Source organism: Tachypleus tridentatus, chromosome 6, assembly GCF_004210375.1.
Source record: "Tachypleus tridentatus isolate NWPU-2018 chromosome 6, ASM421037v1, whole genome shotgun sequence".
Taxonomy (NCBI): Eukaryota; Metazoa; Arthropoda; class Merostomata; order Xiphosura; family Limulidae; genus Tachypleus; species Tachypleus tridentatus.
The window spans coordinates 135,984,378-135,998,048 of NC_134830.1; positions in this window are offsets into that span (position 1 = coordinate 135,984,378).

Genomic DNA, 13,671 nt, shown 5'->3' on the forward strand with positions numbered 1-13,671 from the left:
TAGCCTGATAGTGACCTTACTTTCCTCAGAGTGTATTAAATTCACATGAGATAATTCGTTTCTGCTATGTAAACTATGTCTTTATGTTATATTTTTGTTTACTTGTAGCTTTACTCTTAATGGTATATTAAATGTTCAAACTAAGCTAATCTTGCTTTTCTTTATTATTATGTATTATCTTGGGTGGAATTTAGGTGAGCTTCCTCTTTTACATATATGCATATTTTCATAAACAGATTATTTCTAATTTGTTATAATGAATTATTAATCAGAGTATGAGTTTCCAATGAAAACTGCATTGAAAACACAGTTCAAAATAGCACACCTTTCTGAAATGTACCTTGGTATTCACATTATTATAATTTACCATCTATACTTTATATTGAGGGCATTTTGGAAAGCCCCTCCACAGTTTACCTCAGCTCCCCCAACCAAAATATCCTGGCGCCGCCACTGCCGATTGACATCTTAAAAAGATTTTCGGTAATACAACTCTTTCCTCTTTATACGTGGTGTAATCGCGCTTCTTGTCTTGGGACATGGACGCATTGTAAGAGTAATGCTCGAATCCAGTTATTCTGTTAGCGTAGCCTAAAATTTGGTTGTAGGTGCCGTTGACTAGCTGTCTTCTATATTGTCTATGAGTAAAATATTATGGACAGCTAGCGTAGATACACTTGGTAGCTTTGCAAAAACACAAACTAAAATAATTTTACTCTTTCCAAAAATCTTGTCAAACACATACTTTGCAAACATGATACTTACAACATATATGGTTGCAATAAAACGTTATATGGGTAATAAAGTGAACAGTTAGATAAACAGATTATGTTCGAACAAAATTATTTTAATAACCATTATGAGTGGTTTACTAAATTATGGTAATTGAAGAAAAAACAAACAAAAACTCAGCCCTTAAATGAAGTTAAATTGTTTGTTTGTTTATTTCAGAGCAAAACCGCGTTTGCTTGGTTCACTTTGGAGAATCGAACCCCGAATTTTAGCATTTTAAGTCTGTAAACCTACCACTGACCAAACAGAGGACACGAAGGTAGAGAACAGAGCTTAAGTGTGTTTTCTTAATCATAATTTCCAAGTTTGTATGTGTATACTTTAAGTTGTATTCTCTTGTAATATGTATCGACCCAGCACGTCAAATACTGTGGAGTTTTATTGTTTTGTTTACAAATATTTATTTGTATAGAAAACAAAACTTCAAAAATATTCTAGAGATACTTCCAAACTACAAAACGTTCACTTATGTTCGATCACAGAATTCTAAACGTGATCACAAGTGACCACAATGAATCAGATGATTGATAAATCGATAGTCAGGTTCACAATGCAGAACATTCTTCTAGAATATGATATTTTTTCGATAACTGTAGTGAACATTTTGCCTTCCAGTATCTGACATAACACTTGTTTAGGAAAATTTTCTGTTGCCTAACACAACCAAACATAACGATTTGGCCATCCCCAAAACGTTTTCTTCTTACGTTGATGACCACGTAAAAGACACCATCATCACTCCCCTTTCTTACGTTAAAGTTATGACACGTTTTATTTGCATTATTCAGAAAATCAGCGACAGAGGGCTATTATCTCTTAACAATCTTTAGTGCACTCTGAAAATTCTCTCCCGATGTACTAGTATTTCATTTTATTTATTCGTTTCTGTTGTTCTGGCAAAGCAACATGAAGATCATCTGTTCTTAGCCATCACTAATTTTGAATTGATAAATTAAGGAAAAGGCAGCTAGTGAACAGCGCCTACTGCCAACTCTTGGGCTACTCTATTCGAATATGATTTTACCATCATTCTTGTAACACATTCGCAGAGCGAGATTTTACAAAAACAGGACTCGAACGTGAACTCTTGAGTTTGCAATCCAACATCCTAAGCATTGTAATCAAACTCAGTTCAATATGAAGTAGAGATTTTAAAATCGACTCCGCATCTACCTAATGTACTCGAATCTTAAACTGGTTTTGCCTTATCCTTAAATAACATTGATTTTAGACAGGATCGTTACATTCAGACTAACGACACTAAGATGGCTCTTAGCTTTGGTACCCATATTTTTTGGGTAATATGAGGGCTCAGTGGTAAGTGTGAAGAGTTGTAATGCTAAAAGGTTTTTGGGATGCCAATAGTGGTACACCAAAAATAGCCCATTGTATAGCTTTGTGCTTGCAAACAACCACACTCAAAACTGCTTTAAAATGACACATATCACTTGTACAATACTATTCCTCTCACAAAAAACAAACAAACAAACTTGACCATAGACATCTTGACTAAACTTTAACAAACTTTCAGCTGGTATTCTAACAACCATAAATCTCAAAGCAACCAAATAAAAAGATAATATTGTGCTATAGCTAGCCTAATTTTTTTTTTAAATGAACAACATGATACTTTTAGGTATTGAAACTTGGATTAGAATGAAAGCAGATAAAGAAATGAAAGAAACATAGTGGAATACCGTCTTGAATACTGTTGTAAGCTATATTTGTAACGTCTCAATTTGGGTATTTGCAAAAAGGGAGCATCTAATTGTGATGATAAGGTAATAATTAAAATATTGATTCTAATATCTAGAGACAAGGTCACATTATTTATAAATATTAGTGAAGTTAATGAGTATTCAGTGAGTTTACGGTTTCAGTGTCAGAAAAGTTTGTGAAATGTAGCAGATGTATTACATAATAAAAATGGTAACACAACAAATTATCCCAAACTTATATAGTAAAGGCTGTATTCTCTCTACTTGTTTCACTGATCTGCACTTGCCAATATATACTTTAGTTGCAATGTTGCCAACCGTTTTGGCCCATATAGAGCATCCAAAACTGAGTCGATCCTTGGAAGTGGGTAGAAATTCTTCTTTGTGACTTTGTTCACAATGCAGTAGTCCATACAAAACCCTGTGTATGCATCTTTATTTTGTATGCAATAAATTATGTCCATGGACTACTATTGCTCCTCTTTCCTATATGGTTCAATTTGTCTGGAAGTCTGGACCTGCTTTCTAAGTGAGTAAGTCACGTAATATATGGCATTGGTGGAGTGTAAAACATTCACAGCTCCAGTTCTACAGCTCTCATAAGGGAGGTGTTAACTGCCTCTATGTGAGGGGTTGGCATTATAATTCTTACATCTTGTCTCAAGAGCGATTAGTGCTGATGTTGTTTGATGTGAAAACATGTCCGTACGTCTTCACATCTTGCAATGTTCCACCCAGACTTGAATCAAATTTTATAGTTTGTTGCACTCCTGGCGCTAATAATGACATCTTTATTTTTCAGATCCATGAAATATCTTTCAGCCATTGATTATTTAGGACATGTGAAAGTGTTGGGCTCTACTACATTCCAGTCACTAATGTAAAGTTATTCCTAATAACTGCTGTTATGAATATTTTATTTTTTTAGAGTACTTTGAATACCATCCATATTTTTGCAGAAAGTTAAAATATAGTTTAGTAATTAGTGTGCAATGCACAGGGCACAGGAATTTCTTGGTTAGAGACTGTGAATCTATCGTAACCTCGTATCCATATTTCCAAGTGAGATCAGCCCTGAGTATGCACTCTTGTTTAATGACGATCATCCACATATAAAATGTAGAAAATCCTCCAACAGTAAGAGTAACATCCAACTTTCCTCTTGCTAGAACTTATGTCAATTTGTTGTTTGCATCAATCCATCTTCTTTTCTTATCTTTGGAAACAATTTTCCCTACCATTAGCAAGTTAGGTCTAGTTGTTATAGGTGTACAATCGCTGTTTATTCACATATTGGACGATTCCTAATCGATAAACCAATGGATTCGTGGACTATACTTTAAACTTTGAACTTCTTATCTCATTTCAGGCTGATGAGGTATTCTAAGTTTAACTTTGCCCCATAAATTCAACTAATTCCTGTTTTCCAACGTCTGGTTGACTTTTTCTTAACACTTTAATCTTTATGGACTCAAAACCTACTTGTTAGGGTATTTGCTCGTTGGCATATTAGTAAACAACTGTTCATTCCTCAAAGTCTCTGTTATACAATGACCAAGCTTCCTCCAATCACAAAGCTACTCGAGGGCTATCTCTGTTAGCCGTCCCTAATTTAGTCGTGTAAGACTAGAGGGAAGGCAGCTAGTCATCACCACCCACTGCCAACTCTTGGGCTACTCTTTTACCAACCAATAGTGGGATTGACCGTCACCTTATAACGCCTCCACGGCTGGGAGGACGAGCATGTTTGGCGCGACGGGGATGCGAACCCGCGATCCTAAGATTACGAGTCGCATGCCTTAACACGCTTGGCCATGCCGGGCCGGTTTTGATACACGTGGAAAGTACAGCATAGATAGCGCACTGTGTAGCTTTGGCTTGACAACAAACAAACAAAATCGTTCCTCATCCTGACTGACTTAAAACTAAATTATCATTTGAATAATAAAGGGCAGCACTAGTGCCTTATATATTTGTTTTCAAGTATGGTTGCTTATATTTTATGTCAACCCCTAACAGGCTTTTTTACAATACGCCCTTTCTCTCCACAAACACTCAATAATCCTTGACGACTTAAACTCTAAGCACAAAGAATTATTCTATCATATCAATCGTAATTGACGTATTATTCGTAACTTTGCACTTTTGAACAATCTAACACGTACCAATAACAATCACCCAACGTTAACGACTCCCAAGATATTCTTGATCTGGTCATAGTCACTCCTAACCCATACTTCTGACTTTCAAGGCAATGATCACATTGGAGGTGATCACTTTCTTGTTTTTTTCTGTCGTTTTTATGTCTCTTCCCCCATCTCCTACCCCTAACTTCTCTAATTCCAAATGGGATGCTTTTCAGTCTTTTGTATCTAACATTTCATTCCATGTTCCTCCCTTAATTTCTTGGCCCCAAACCTTTGACGATCTTGTTCATAAATTTACTAACTCTATTACTGATGCTCTCCATTCTATCACCCCTACTTGGGCCCGCACCCCATTGTTACATCACTGGACCTTAACTCCCGAAATCCATAGTCATATAACTGAAAGACGTCTTCCACATAGACTTTTTGTCCCTTCGCATAATCAACACCTCAAAACATTAATCAATCAATCCAACAACACCATTAAACGACAAATAAAATAACAACAAATAACTAGATGAGAAAACTTCTGCACCTTAACAGACAATTCCCGCAACCAGCCAAAAGAATTTTGGAAGAAATATAAATTTGTTTGTAAGTTATCATAAAATCTTAACGCCCACAACTTAGTACATAACAACCAAACGGCTTTTACTGACAAGGACAAATGCACCATTTTTGCCGAAGTTCTCAAGAAATCCTCCACGACACCTAACCTCCCCATTTCCGACAACAATCACCTCCTTAATATAAATAATTTCATATCAAAACATCACGAAATATTAACTCCCAACTTCAGTTTAGACCTTTCCATCCATAACAATTATATCACCAAAGCGTTCATGCTAGCCGAACTCAAAAAAATTCCATCAACCGACTTAAAAGCAATAGTTCCCCTGCATAAATAATTGTGCCATCAAACATCTATCCCTTAACATTATAAATCATCTACTTTCTATATAATTATTCCTTTTTGCATGGTTACTACCCTAATTACTGGAAAACAGCCACTATCGCTGTCATCCCCAAGTCCTCATCTAATCTGTCTAATCCTTCAAACTACAGACCTATTAGCCTCATCAATAAATACCTTGAGCAAATTATCAGAGAAAATCATCACTAATAGACTTAGTTTTTTGCTGAAACTAATAACCTCTTATCAAATATCCAGAACGCCTCCTGGCGAAAACGTCAAACTGCTGACCACCTTGTTAGACTTACCGAATCCCTATTTCAAGCCTTTAACCAGAACCAGGTTGCTGTGGGCGTATTTCTCGATGTCAGACGAGCCTTAGATTCTGAGTGGCATAACTCTCTCCTTTATAAGCTGTTCTCCATAAAGATTCTGAATATCTTTATCCACTGAATAGCTAGCTTTTTAAGTAATCACTTTGCCAGAGTCAAAGTTAATAATTAACTCTCTCACGTATTCTCTTTACCAGCTGTAGTTCCCCAAGGCTCCATACTTAGTCCCTTATTCTCTTTGTGAATGATATTCCTTTCCCCGCCATTACTCATACTTACGTTTTCCAATATGCTGACGACATAGCCGTATGGAGTATGTCCACCAACTTTATTACAACCGCTCATCTTGTCCAGCCTACCATCAACGCCATCACACACTGGTGTGACAAATTGCGGGTAGCACTGAACTCCCACAAATCCCAAGCGATTTTAGTCTATAGATGCTTCAAAAATAAAAATAAAAGAATGCCCACAGCGCAAATCAAAGTTCATGATTCTGTGATCTTCCTCTCCAAATCTGAACATTTTTAGGTATTCAGTTTAATTCCAAACTAACCTGGTCAACCCACATTAATACAATTGTGTTACGTATTAGTCACTGCATTTCCTTTTTTCGAAAGATCAGCGGTATGAACAAAGGTTGTTCTCCACACACCATTATGTTCATATACAAAGCATACATTAGACCCCTGGTCGAGTATGGTTACATGCTACTCTGCACACATGCTTGACTCTTTAAATACGAAAATACAAGCATTACAATACACTGCAGTAAGGACTGTCTTTCATTTGCCATGCTACACCCCACACTGTTACCTAGATAAAATCTATGACATACCACCTGCAAAAATACGTTTGCTCCAACTAGCCACTAAATTTTATATAAAGCAGTAAACTGTAATCCGCTTACAGCCCAGTTCACCGATTTATCAGCCACCCCTTCTCATGGAAAATGAACATTTCACCTTTAGTACACTTAACTCAATTTACTAATGCCTTCTAACTCAATTTAGTAATGTTTATTCCGTCTAAGTATCCTTTTTGTTTACATCTCTGGCAATAACCAAATATATCATTTGGCATCTGGTTGATGAAAGTGGGTTTTTCTCGTGGTACTCCCATTTTTCTCCCACATCTAAATTGCTGGGTATTAGGATTTACAGATCCCTATTCTCTTGTTTTTTGGGGGGTCAATATTTAACCTCTCGCAGACCACCAATGGACCTTTGCCACCAACTTATAGCACAATCTCGTAAACTTAAAATTCTTTCAGTTTAACTCTTAATCACTAGCCCAGCTTCAAATTTAACTTCGCGAGTAGGGCGAAGAGAAGGACTCTTCTGAGCACCATCGATTGCTTTGCATCTCTTTCTGAGGCGCAAAGTGTTAAGTCGGAATACCTGCCACGTTTTTTTGTTTTTAGTTTAGTGTGGTTGCAGACATACATTATATAGCCAAAATTATGTGGACACCCTTTCTAATTAGTGGGTTCAGCTATTTCAGTCTACCCATTGCTAATAGGTGCATAAAATCAAGCATAGAACTATGCAATCCCCATAGACAAACACTGGCAGTAGAATGGGTCGTACTGAAGAGCTCAGTGACTTACAATGTGGCACTGTCATAGGATGCCACCTTTCCAACAAGTCAGTTCGTCAAATTTTTTCCCTGCTAGAGCTGCCCCGGTCAACTCTAAGTTCTGTTATTGTGAAGTGGAAACGTCTAGGAGCAACAACACAAGCTCACAGAACGGGACCGCCGAGTGCTGAAGCACATAACGCATAAACATTGTCTGTCCACAGTTGCAACACTCACTACTGAATTTCAAACTGCCTCTGGAAGCAACGTTAGCACAAGAACTGTTTGTTGGGAGCATCATAAAATGGGTTTCTATAGCTAGGCAGCTGCACACAAGCCTAAGATTACCATGCACAATGCCAAGCGTCGGCTGGAGTGGTGTAAAGCACACCACCATTAGACTCTGGAGCAATGGAAATGCATTCTCTGGAATGATATCACGCTTCACCATCTGGCAGTCTGATGGACGAATCTGGGTTTGGCAAATGCCAGGAGAACACTACTAACCTGAATGCATAGTGCCAGCTGTAAAGTTTTGTGGAGGAGGAATTATGGTCTGGGGCTGTTTTTCATGATTTGAGCTAAGCTATTTAGTTCCAGTGAAGGGAAATACTAATGCTACAGCATACAATGATATTTTAGAAAATTGTGTGCTTCCAACTTTGTGGTAACAGTTTAGGGAAGGTTCTTTTTTGTTTCAGCATGGCAAATACCCTGTGCACAAAGTGAGGTCCATAAAGACATGGTTTTCCAAGGTTGATGTGGAAGAACTTAACTGGCCTGCACAGAGCTCTGACCTCAACCCCATTGAACACTTTTGGGATGAATTGAAATGCCGACTGCAAGCCAGGCCTTCTCGCTTGACCTCACAAATACTCTTATGGCTGAATAGGAGCGAATCCCCGCAACTATGTTCCAAAATCTAGTGAAAAGCCTTCCCAGAAGAGTGTAAGCTAATATAGCAGCAAATGGGGGACCAATTCCATATTAATGCCCATGGTTTTGGAATGAAATGTTCAACAAGCACATGTGGGTGTGATGGTCAGGTATCCACATACTTTTGGCCATGTAGTGTGTCTCTTAATTTTGATTCTAATTTATGGAGAATTATTAAACTAGTTTAACTTTACAAAATTTTATATACCATAAAGAAAAGTCTACTAAATAGATTTTACTATGTATTATGGAAATTTACCATATTATTTTAAAATAAATTAGCTTGATTTTTATCAGAACTCTTAGACACTCATAAAAAAGTGTTATTAGTTATTATTTTATTTTACATGTGTAAGAAAAAATTAAAAATGTGATGATGTATCATTTTACATCTAATTGAATTTATTATGCAACAAGTAACTAGAATACAGCGCCATCTTTTATTGTGAATTGCCATTTTCTTTACTCGTGATATTCAAAACCACGTAGAACCAACATTATAAAATTTTGTTTTGAATTTCGCACAAAACTACACGAGGACTATATGTGCTAGTTGTCCTTACTCTAGCAATGTAAGACCAAAGGGAAGGCAACTAGTCATCACCACCTCCTGCCAACTCTTGGGCTACTCTTCTACCAAATAATAGTGGGATTGACTGTCACATAATGCTCCCTCAGCTGAAAGGGCAAGTATGTTTGATGTGACGGGGATTCGAACCCTCGACTCGCGGATTACGAGCCGAGTGCCTTAGCCAGCTGACCATGCTGGGCCCGTATTGTTAGATGATGTAAAGTAAATTTTTTGCAACTCGACAATTTGTCAATGGGTTTATGATAATTATTTATGTAAGTTGCATATTACGTTAGTTGGAGACTGTCTGTACATAAAAGCCCTAATTCCTACACACACTCATGAATGTAAAAGATGGAACATTAATAAAGGAAATCAAAAGAATATGCCCAGCATGGCCGGGTGATTAAGGCACTCGACTGGTAATCTGAAAGTCGCGGGTTCGAATCCCCGTCACACCAAACATGCTCGCTCTTTCAGCCGTGGGGGCGTTATAATGTTATGGTCAATTCCGTTGTTAAAAGAATAGCCAAAGAGTTGGTGGTGATGACTAGCTACCTTTCCTCTAGTCTTCCCTCTAGTCTTAGGGACAGCGAGCACAGATAACTTTCGTGTAACTTTGCGTGAAATTAAAAAAAACAAACAAATAACCAAAAGAATATATAATTCACACTATAATAATTTAATAAAATATACCAAGTCTACAACTCACCCACAGTTAAGCTTTCTTTCCCCATCATCTTAAGCCTTCAGGAGATTCTTCAAGGTCATAGTTATTTTGAGGTTGTTACTAGGAAAGACTTTACATTATCCTACACAAGGGCTCTTTTAGTGTTGAGTATCCTGACCCTCAGGCAATTACTTTCTTCTTATATATTATTATAGGAGTTGCCTATTGCCTTGTCCTACCTTCTTCTCAATTGTACAGAATCCATGTTTTTGTCTATTTGCTGGCCATCTGCTGTCAATGTTTTCTGAGATTTGAAATATGCTCAAGTTTAAGACAGTTTGTAATCACTTTGGATAATTTTATTGGGGCTTATACTTTCAGAATCTTCTATTTCTGTTTTGGGATTACTTATTTGGTGGTGCTTCATCCATGATTATTGCATTGAGTTTTCTTAAAATATTAACACCCACTGTCAAAGTGGAAGTACCTTCATTAATCTTGAACTTGCAGTAAGGTAGTGGAAATGAGTGATATGACTAGATATTCATAGAGGCTGTTATTACATTAGAAGTGGATACTGTTTTTTAGGTTCCTATTACATTTTTACCTTCCTAGGGCTTGGTCAACCTCAAGAGAATTGAAGTGTTGGTAAAAGGTTTGGGGATAAAGTGGTCTCTTCAGAGGCATTATGGGACATTCCATTAGTCCTTATGTTTTAGGCTTTACTTCCTGCTTAAGTGACATCAATAGTGGTAATAATTAAGGTTGTTGAACCATTTGCAGGCTAGATTTCTCACAAGCCATGGTGGGGGTCATTGTAGTTGCCTTCTCTGCTGCAGAAGCATTGGTTTCTTCAGTATTTGTAGGACCTTTCACATTGTAGACAGCAGGTTCAACCCAACAATAGAGGCAGTAAGCTTTCATATGTCAGATGCATCAATATACAACACATCTTTCTTGGGCTCAGCCATGGTGATAGTCAAGCTAATCCCATGCATCCAAGTTTCAGCAGCTTCAATTACTGATAGAGAAATGTACATCATTCAGGAACTTGGTAGCTTCACATAATAATGATGAAGTAAAGAGAATTATTGAACACTAATGAAGAAAACAGAAAATCCAGTCAAAAGTAAAAATTTAAACAAGGTAAGAGAACTACTTGATGGTCATAAAAAAGGAGACTGACATTAAACAAAACATAAATGGACACTGTCTCACTGTGCAGTGTGATAGCTTATACACATTTTTGTGTTATGGGCCTTGGCAATGAACTATGATAAAATCATAATATTCCATAATATTTAGGAATTTTAAAGCTCATCTGTGGTTCTAAGTCACAGTTGTTTAACCTAACTTATCATCTGATTCTCTGAAAACACCAACATATTTAACCAAAAATAATTGAACTGCTTCCACTGTGTTAACTGTGCGAACAATCATCAACTATCGACTTCAGCCATGTGATAATCACATACTTGCTTTTGGTTGTGATACAACTCTAGAATTATTGCTAGCAACGATTACTCCAGTTTATTTCACTATGCTTACCTAATATTTCTCACAGTACCTCCATCTTTTATATACAGTCATGTAGTCTAGTGTTCTTGGACCAGGAGGTATACTACTTAAACAGCCACATTTAATGAATTAGGTTCTACTCATTTAGAGTAGGAGCCTAATATTCATTTTAGTTAGTTTAGTTAGTTATCACCATTAGATTCCATCTAGGAACATAGAGCTGCAATCGCTTGTGGATTCTTCAACAAGTATTTAAGTGAGTAGGTTGTTAGCCCACTGCACCGAGCCGTCCCTAATTTAGCAGTGTAAGACTAGAGGGAAGGCAGCTAGTCATCACCACCTACCGCCAACTCTTGGGCTACTCTTGTACCAATGAATAGTGGGATTGACCGCAACATTATAACGCCCCCACAGCTGGGAGGGCGAGCATGTTTGGTGCGACGCGGGCTCGAACCCGCGACCCTCAGATTACGAGTCGCACACCTTACACGCTTGGCCATGCCAGGCCAAAATATTCATTTAAGCAACTGATTTTCTAAGAGTACTTATAAAGCTGTACTTTTGATGTCAAGGGCATCTCAGTAAGCTAGTTGATGGTTGGGAATTCGTGAAAGAGAGCATTTGGTTCTTGTGAAAAATCAAAAACAGATAACTCCACTAACATCCAATGGAATGATTAAGAAGTATTTGGGCCATTTTCTGTAGTTATTTGTCTGAAGCATTCTGTTCCAGAGTCCAACCATACAACATCGAGTTCTGAATTTAGCTAGTCTGGCCAAAGTCTCCATCAAGCAACTGTGGAACTGTGAAACAATCATAACTGAAATGCACTTTAGGTTTAACAACCCATTATAAAGCAGAACAATACATTAGGTCAAAATCAAAACTCAGAAGAGAGGGAAAATACCACAGAAACCTTATATTCCTTATATAGATAAACTGTGCCATTTGCTTGATGAGATATATTTTGCAATGACCTTAAAAGACCATGAGTATATCTTCATTAACAAATTTATAGAAGGTATGTCCATTGAAACAATGAGACCTCATCTTGATGTTATACATCACTTTCTTGCCATATTTCAGGTGGTTTCTGTCAGGATGCAGTAAGGAGTGCTAATTTGGAACTCAATGCAAGGGAAGAAGGATCCTGTAGCAGCAGATTTAGTGATTCAGTATAGGTACTAAAGATGCACGAGGTTCAAGCTCAGCTGTATGTTAACTACCAACATGCCTGTCACTTTGAAGCAATCATGCTAGTATCCAGTGAATGAAATATTGTTTTGGCATTACCGTACTTTATACACTAGAACCTGTGCCACCAATACCTCTTCCATGACATTATCCTGGAAAGGTAAAGTGAAGCATGCATAGGAGATAAACTAAACATGAATGGAAATAATTCAATTAGTATTTTTTGGGGAGGAGTCTTAAAGGCTAGCATAACCTCTACAGCAACCTCTGGACAATTCCTTTCACTAAAGTACACAGAATGAATGATGATGTAACACGATACACTTCTAGATATTTGTCTCACATAGAAAGACAAGTACAAGAAAGTTGGCCAAACTGATTGCTTTTCTTCATTACAAGACATCACTGCTATCGTACAGTAATCAAGCGATATTTTAGAAATAAAGAAACTAGCTCTCACTAACTTAACGTGACCATGTGACATATAAATATATCTTACTTTTATATTTTGTTATATTAATATATTATTTTTTAATTAGTTAGTTATTGAATTATATCCAACTTTAACGTAATATATTGCCAAGAAAGTTATTAAGATTATTTCTTTGTAGCTATTTTTTATTCCTTTGCTATTGTATTGATGGTAGTATGTTCATAATGCTGCACATTGTGCAAAGAAGTAAAAAAGTTATTTTCAGTGGTATATCAAGCAGTATTTCTAGGTTAAACCCTCTCCTATGTTGAAATGAGAATGACTAGTCCCCTAAATTGTGGTAATGACTCAATGTTTGAATAAATCAGACATTACTTATGAAATAAGGGATATTTAATCTTGTAGAAATATACCTCATTCTTCTGAGAGTAATCAATTTTAGCCTAAATATACCCAAATTTTGACAGGATAATAAAACTTTAGGGAAATATCATCTAATAACAAATTAGACAAATTGCTTATCAGGTTTAATATTGTTATAAAATGTTTGTATACCAATAGAGATTACGTATGTAAGATAAAGGTGTGCATTCAAAAAACTAAACAAAAGTGTTTAGAACTTTTGGTACCCTCTCTTGTTTCTTATAATTACATTTGTTTGTTATAATGACCAATTAACGCAATGAATATCTGTTCACCATTTTATTCCAAAGTTGTTTCACTACAAGAAAATAAACTTTTCTTTTCAAAAACAATCACCACTAGCCTACCAGCTTACGTGATTAAGTGCACACATACACGTGAAAGGGCATGAGCTTAGATTCATACTGGCTTCAAGCATCCAATCACGTTACGACAAGTGTCGGAAC